The sequence below is a fragment of the Scylla paramamosain genome, chromosome 27 (genome assembly GCF_035594125.1).
Source record: "Scylla paramamosain isolate STU-SP2022 chromosome 27, ASM3559412v1, whole genome shotgun sequence".
Lineage (NCBI taxonomy): Eukaryota > Metazoa > Arthropoda > Malacostraca > Decapoda > Portunidae > Scylla > Scylla paramamosain.
In genome coordinates, this window is record NC_087177.1 from 17,154,221 (window position 1) to 17,162,921 (window position 8,701).

The window sequence follows — 8,701 nt, forward strand, 5'->3', positions numbered from 1 at the left end:
CTCTCTTTCATAATATCATTCTTTCTCGTTCTTCAGTTTACATTGCGTCATGTTACTGCATATATATATATATATATATATATATATATATATATATATATATATATATATATATATATATATATATATATATATATATATATATATATATATATATATATATATATGAATGAATATTTACAATTGCAGGATTTTTTGGACAGTTCTGGTTTGCCTTGCCTATTGCACGCATTTCACACAAAAAGGGGGTACAAGAATATCATCTCTGCTTCAGCGATGCTTGCTCATCTCCTTGTTTTTTTGGCAGGTAATTCATATTCATACAGGGTATAACACGAGTTTCTATGGTTATTGCCAGAGGTGAAAGTACAACTTATTCTAAGAGGAAAAATGTTCTTTGCATATGTGCATTTCGAGGTCATATTTAGCTGTCATATCTATATTTCGAGGTCATATTCAGTGGTATGAAAATTTCAAGTGTAACCTACAACAGCCGGGCCGTTGGTGAAATTATGAATAATTCATTCATTATTTCTTTAAGTTTTGTAGACTTACAGTATCCCATGACGAGACGAGTAACAACAACAGACCAATACCGTTCACCTATAAACATTAAACAGCGGTAGTATACATGCAGTAAATGACAAATTAACTAATGGGCTGCGTGGCACCATCCCATATGTGCATGGAACATTTTTCGCTTAAAATAACTTGTACTTTCATCTCTGACAATAGTCGCCAAAAATCATGTTACACCTTGTATTACAAGGTTCATGAAAGATTTGTTGATACTCGTACTTCGCTAAAAAAGTGTTTCTTAAATCAATTCCTTAAATTTCAGGTATTATAAAGGATGGTGAAACGTTATCCATACAAATCCATCCTATGGCGAAACATCACTCAGTAATTCATCATGACTCTTCTTGGGAACTGGAAACAAGATTTTCAATATCAGATGAAGCCAGCTATGGACGAAACGTCACTCGGTATTTTTCAGGATATGGAAGTAAAGTTACGAATTCTGGAGTGACGAGAAGTTGCGAAATTCTCCAAAAGCCAGAGTTTATTAATGATCTCATTACAAAGGCTGGAGAATTAATTGTAACTCTTAATGTTCCGTCTTTCGCCATGGTTACTGAATGCGGAGGTTTGCATACTTTATACTTAGGATATCGCAATCGTTTTACTAATAAAATGGGAAGAGGTATTGACAACATATACGGATGTGTATTTATACTATTTAGTATGTAACGGGAGGCAGTAACTTACACATTTATTACATTTTCTCATTACAGATCACGCTGATAATACAGCAAAAGGGATTGCATTGACGATGGGAAAAAAGGGAGTGAGCATTTGTCATTTTCGCAATATTAGACACCTCGTGCGTGTAGTGATGCGCAGTCCCAACAACGCCGAATGCTTCACTCATAGTCAATGGACAATTGTATTAACGGGATCTTCATCTTGGGCTGCAACTATAGTGCATACAGCTACGACCATGGGGCTCTACGATCAGGTAAGTTATGATTTGGAACTATTCATATGATCTCTGTTCTAACACTTTCAACGTGATTCTTACATGGTGACAAAACACCATAAACCTTCAGCGTGTACACTGGTTGATGCTTGGGACGGGACAAGAAAATGTTGCAGCCTCTATGCGTCTTTTCCGCTTAACTTTCCGAATTACCTGGCTTCGCTGGTCAACGAAAATTCAAGGTCAGAAATCTCATGTATATATATATATATATATATATATATATATATATATATATATATATATATATATATATATATATATATATATATATATATATATATATATATATATATATATATATATATATATATATATATATATATATATATATATATGCCTCTCTCTCTCTCTCTCTCTCTCTCTCTCTCTCTCTCTCTCTATTTGATCCAAACATATCCAAGCCCTATATATATATATATATATATATATATATATATATATATATATGTATATATATATATATATATATATATATATATATATATATATATATATATATATATATATATATATATATATATATATATATATATATATATATATATATATATATATATGACTCTCTCCCTCTCTCTCCCTCTCTCTCTCTCTCTCTCTCTCTCTCTCTCTCTCTCTCTCTCTCTCTCTCTCTCTCTCTCTCTCTCTATTTGATACAAACATATCCAAGCCCTATATATATATATATATATATATATATATATATATATATATATATATATATATATATATATATATATATATATGCAGTTAGCAAAATCAGAAGAGCAGTTAGCATGAAAATAGCGGTAGAAGACAGCTAGATATGCAACATTGCGACGGTGAGAGAGAGGCTGAAGACAGTCAGTTAGAGGAGAGGAGTTGATGAGACGAAAAGCTTTTGATTCCACCCTGTCTAGAAGAGCAGTATGAGTGGAACCCCCCCAGACATGTGAAGCATACTCCATATATGGACGGATAAGGCCCTTCTACAGAGTTAGCAGCTGGGCGGGTAAGAAAAACTGGCGGAGACGTCTCAGAACACCTAACTTCATAGATGCTGTTTTAGCTAGAGATGAGATGTGAAGTTTCCAGTTCAGATTATAAGTAAAGGACAGACTGAGGATGTTCAGTGTAGAAGAGGGGGACAGTTGAGTGTCCTTGAAGAAGAGGGGATAGTTGTCTGGAAGGTTGTGTCGAGTTGATAGATGGAGGAATTGAGTTTTTGAGGCATTGAACAATACCAAGTTTGCTCTGCCCCAATCAGAAATTTTAGAAAAATCAGAAGTCAGGCGTTCTGTGGCTTCCCTGTGTGATATGTTTACCTCCTGAAGGGTTGGACGTCTATGAAAAGACGTGGAAAAGTGCAGGGTGGTATCATCAGCGTAGGAGTGGATAGGACAAGAAGTTTGGTTTAGAATTAGATTTAGGAGAAGAACAGTGACCGTCTACCACATCAGCAATAGAACGGTCAGAAAGGAAACTTGAGATGAAGTTACAGAGAGAAGGATAGAAACCGTAGGAGGGTACTTTGGAAATCAAAGCTTTGTGCCAGACTCTATCAAAAGCTTTTGATATGTCCAAGGCAACACCAAAAGTTTCACCAAAATCTCTAAAAGAGGATGACCAAGACTCAGTAAGGAAAGCCAGAAGATCACCAGTAGAGTGGCCTTGACGGAACCCATACTGGCGATCAGATAGAAGGTTGTGAAGTAATAGATGTTTAAGAATCTTCCTGTTGAGGATAGATTAAAAAACTTTAGATAGGCAGGAAATTAAAGCAATAGGACGGTAGTTTGAGGGATTAGAACGGTCACCCTTTTTAGGAATGTAGGCAAACTTCCAGCAAGAAGGAAAGGTAGGTGTTGACAGACAGAGCTGAAAGAGTTTGACTAGGCAAGGTGCAAGCACGGAGGCACAGTTTCGGAGAACAATAGGAGGGACCCCATCAGGTCCATAAGCCTTCCGAGGGTTTAGGCCAGCGAGGGCATGGAAAACATCATTGCGAAGAATTTTAATACGTGGCATGAAGTAGTCAGAGGGTGGAGGAGAGGGAGGAACAAGCCCAGAATCGTCCAAGGTAGAGTTTTTAGCAAAGGTTTGAGCAAAGAGTTCAGCTTTAGAAATAGATGTGATAGCAGTGGTGCCATCTGGTTGAAATAGAGGAGGGAAAGAAGAAGAAGCAAAGTTATTGGAGATGTTTTTGGCTAGATGCCAGAAATCATGAGGGGAGTTAGATCTTGAAAGGTTTTGACATTTTCTGTTAATGAAGGAGTTTTTGGCTAGTTGGAGAACAGACTTGGCATGGTTCCGGGCAGAAATATAAAGTGCATGAGATTCTGGTGATGGAAGGCTTAAGTACCTTTTACGGGCCACCTCTCTATCATGTATAGCACGAGAACAAGCTGTGTTAAACCAAGGTTTGGAAGGTTTAGGACGAGAAAAAGAGTGAGGAATGTATGCCTCCATGCCAGACACTATCACCTCTGTTATGCGCTCAGCACACAAAGACGGGTCTCTGACACGGAAGCAGTAGTCATTCCAAGGAAAATCAGCAAAATACCTCCTCAGGTCCCCCCAACTAGCAGAGGCATAACGCCAGAGGCACCTTCGCTTAGGGGGATCCTGAGAAGGGATTGGAGTGATAGGACAAGATAAAGATATGAGATTGTGATCGGAGGAGCCCAACGGAGAAGAAAGGGTGACAGCATAAGCAGAAGGATTAGAGGTCAGGAAAAGGTCAAGAATGTTGGTCGTATCTCCAAGACGGTCAGGAATACGAGTAGGGTGTTGCACCAATTGCTCTAGGTCATGGAGGATAGCAAAGTTGTAGGCTAGTATACAGCACAGATAAATTTAGTATGAGAGTGACTCTGTAGTCGTAGCCAGATGGTGGAAAACTCGGAAGATTCAAGAGTGTGGGCACGAGAGCAGGTTAAGTCATTGCGCACATACACGCAGCATCCAGCTTTAGATCGAAAATGAGGATAGAGAAAGTAGGAGGGAACAGAAAAGGGGCTACTGTCAGTTGCCTCAGACACCTGAGTTTCAGTGAGGAAAAGAAGATGAGGTTTAGAAAAGGAGAGGTGGTGTTCTACAGATTGAAAATTAGATCTTAGACCGCGAGTGTTGCAGAAGTTAATGAAGAAAAAGTTGAAGGGGGTGTCAAGACACTTAGGGTCGTCGACAGAAAGGCAGTCCGACCTTGGGACTTTTATGGTCCCCTCCCCATATGGGGACTCCGAGGCTGGCGTAGGAGTCGCCATGATCATTTTAAAATTTTTGAGTGAAGGGTGTGTGTGTTATTAGGTATATATATATATATATATATATATATATATATATATATATATATATATATATATATATATATATATATATATATATATATATATATATATATATATATATATATATATATATATATATATATATATATATATATATATATATATATATATATATATATATATATATATATATATATATATATATATATATATATATATATATATATATATATATATATATGTGTGTGTGTGTGTGTGTATATCCTTACAAACAGATTCAGCCCTTCTTACAACTACAACTACCATCAATTTGGGTCAACTATCCCTAGGCTACCATCCTTGCAGCCCAGTGTGGAGCAAATTGCCACATGAATCCAGGAAATTCACTGGTTGCTAACAGCTATAGTCTTGTCCATGGCCTCACTATAAACATGAATCTGCTAAGGGCCACAAACCCAGTCCCTCTTACAGCTGCCACTCCCTTGAGTCAGCTTTGTAGACTACTTTTTTGTAATCTAGTGCAGGACCTCCTATAATGAAAGACACTAGTCCCGTTAACATGTTGTGGCTACACACAGTAAATGGAAAAAAGCAAAAAGTCGCTACCCAATCACCCCCACAGGAAAAATATAATTCAAAATTTCTCACACTTACTGAGGAAGGACTCACACATACACATACGTCCACAAGAAAGTCAGACACAATTATTACACTACTAGGCTAGATCATAATATCTTATGAGAAAATTACTCACTGCTCAATAAGATATTAGGGCACCCTGCTTTGATTTTAATCGATCTTCGATTTCTCAGACGACAGACTCTGTCTCCCTAACAGTGATAAGCCTGGAAAAACAAGAAAGATGAACGCGAAGCACGTATGAAAAAAGAAAAAAAAAAAAAATCTGGCCATGAAACAGTAGGACCAATCGCATTTAAATAAACAAGACACACAGAAGCTCTACAAGACATTAAACTTCAACAAAGGGAGCGTCGGTGTCCACTCTCAAGATGGACGCTAACACACAAGCATGATAACGAGTGGGGCCCCCAAGACAAACTCACTTGCCGTAAACACTGAGGGCAGAATAAACGATGCCTCACATAGGGGGCAATGTAATATTCAACGTGTACAACTACTATCTCCCGAAGTTTATCTTAATTATGTCCCCAAATACAGCTTCACACTGCCAGCTTTCTTAACGTACGTCTCTCTCTTGAAGACTGGGCTTCCATTGATTCGTGGGAACGCTGTACCAGGACGAAGAGACGTGCAGGGCTTGATCATATGGGTGGGGAGGGGGAGGGAAGAAGGGGGAATGGGGGTGGCCTTCCTACTCTGGTTTTCCTTACTGAGTCTTGGTCATACTCTTTTAGAGATTTTGATTAAACTTTTGGTGTTGCCTTGGACATATCAAAAGCTTTTGATAGAGTCTGACATAAAGCTTTGATTTTCAAACTACCCTCCTAAGGCTTTATCTATCCTTCTCTCTGTAACTTCATCTCAAGTTTCCTTTCTGACTGTTCTATTGCTACTGTGATAGACGGTCACTGTTCTTCTCCTAAGTCTATTAACAGTGGTGTTCCTCAGGGTTCTGTCCTGTCACCCACTCTCTTCTTATTATTAATTAATGATTTACTAAACGAAACTTCTTGTCCTATCCACTCCTACGCTGACGATACCACCCTGCACTTTTCCACGTCTTTTCATAGACGTCCAACCCTTCAGGAGGTAAACATTTCACGCTGGGAAGCCACAGAACGCTTGATTTCTGATCTTTCTAAAATTTCTGATTGGGGCAGAGCAAACTTGGTTTTGTTCAATGCCTCAAAAACTCAATTCCTACATCTATCAACTCGACACAACCTTCTAGACAACTATCCCCTCTTCAGTGACACTCAACTGTCCCCCTCTTCTACACTGAACATCCTCGGTCTGACCTTTACTTATAATCTGAACTGGAAACTTCACATCTCATCTCTAGCTAAAACAGTTTTTATGAAGTTTTCCGAAGTTTGAAGTTTATGAAGTCCGCCAGTTTTTCTTACCCCCCCCTCCCTAGCTGCTAACTCTGTACAAGGGCCTTATCCGTCCATATATGGAGTATGCTTCACATGTCTGGGGGGGTTCCACTCATACTGCTCTTCTACACAGGGTGGAATCAAAAGCTTTTCATCTCATCAACTCCTCTCCTCTAACTGACTGTCTTCAGCCTCTCTCTCACCGCCGCAATGTTGCATCTCTAGCTGTCTTCTACTGCTATTTTCATGCTAACTGCTCTTCTGATCTTGCTAACTGCATGCCTCCCCTCCTCCCGCGGCCTCGCTGCACAAGACTTTCTTCTTTCTCTCACCCCTATTCTGTCCACCTCTCTAACGCAAGAGTTAACTCTCAGTCATTCATCCCTTTCTCTGGTAAACTCTGGAACTCCCTGCCTGCTTCTGTATTTCCACCTTCCTATGACTTAAATTCCTTGAAGAGGGAGGTTTGAAGACACTTATCCATCAATTTTTGACTACTGCTTTGACCCTTTTATGGGACTGGTATTTTAGTGGGCATTTTTTTATTGGAACACTTCACATTACTCTTCCGATTCAAATCACTTCACGCAATTAACACTGAATAATAAAACATCCTACACAAACCCTGCAACTAGTATTCAATAAAGAAGCACATCCTACACATACCCAATCCCCTTTTATCAATATATAACACCAACATTTTACTCTGACTGTATTACATCTGTCTGGCTCTACTTAATGGTACTGTGACAGGCAGCATGCCCACCTTGACCATCTCTGGTCTGACAACTCTGTCTGGCTTGTCTCTCTGTCTGCATCTGTCTATTCCTGTCTCCTAAACCTCATAATATACACGTGATGTTAGAGAGACCTTTTGTCCCAAGAAGACTTCCGCTGCTATGAGATTTATTTTCCAATACTTCGATCATACGATTTATTTTCCTGTAACTTTCAATAAATTTTTCAGTAACTTTTATTTCTCGAGTACCTTTGGTAATCGCATCTTCTAATCAGGAACAAGGAGAAGGCTTTTCCTATGGTGTGCCGACTGTCAGTGTTGTCCATGTCATTTGCTTTCGGTGACCTCTGCTTCTCTTGTATACTAATTTAATGATAGGCAGCTGGGTATCTGTTTTGTAATCTGCTGCTAAACTCAGGCACTGTCAGTCTTGTGATGACTCATCGCATCTTGTTCTCGGTGGTCACGTCTCGTCTCTCATCTATCAGGATGGTGATAGATTCTTGTAATCTCGGTAGCTGCTTTCGTGTTTATCGTCCTCTCTCATGTATTCTTTCTACTTTCTTACTTCCTTCTTCATTTCTTCATTCTTCCTTCCTCTTACGTGTTTCGTTTCTTCTTAGTTCTTGGATTAGAGCAGGTCTCTCCTCCTTATGATCGGGCGTCCTCGCGCGATTGGTTACTTGGCAGGGTGTTCGTTCCCTCATCCGTGGATGTGATGCATGGTGTAGGTTTGGAAAGCCTGCTCCATGTTGTCGGAATCAGGGGGGCCATAAGCGCGGCCCTTGCCCACGCCCGTGAATATCAGGGTGACCCAACAGACAGTACAGACAGTCGTAACAGTCCAGATCTCGGGAGTCTGATGCTATTATTAGTCCTAAACTGGATGTTATCTTTAGATTGTGAAGAGAAGGCAAAGGTATCCATCCAAAACTGCTGGGAAGGCATACATTAACAGAATTTGTAAGTTCAGAGCTTAGAAATAGAGCCTTTGTAGTGAAAGAAAAATATGACATTCAATATCTTGATCAGTAAGAGGAGCGATCAACAATCAATCATATTTTCCACAACATTTATATCACAAGCCAGGTAAATCAGTTATGAGTATTCTCAATATTACTGGAAGTTTGAT

At 39.1% G+C, this 8,701-nt stretch overlaps 1 long non-coding RNA gene across 1 annotated transcript; it reads left to right on the top strand.

The window, feature by feature from the left end:
- Positions 1-217: 217 nt before the first annotated feature.
- Positions 218-1,719, top strand: LOC135114499 (uncharacterized). Its single transcript, XR_010275526.1, has 4 exons — positions 218-307; positions 842-1,147; positions 1,296-1,519; positions 1,611-1,719. It is a non-coding gene; the product is annotated as an uncharacterized LOC135114499 (long non-coding RNA).
- The last annotated feature ends 6,982 nt before the right edge of the window (positions 1,720-8,701 follow it).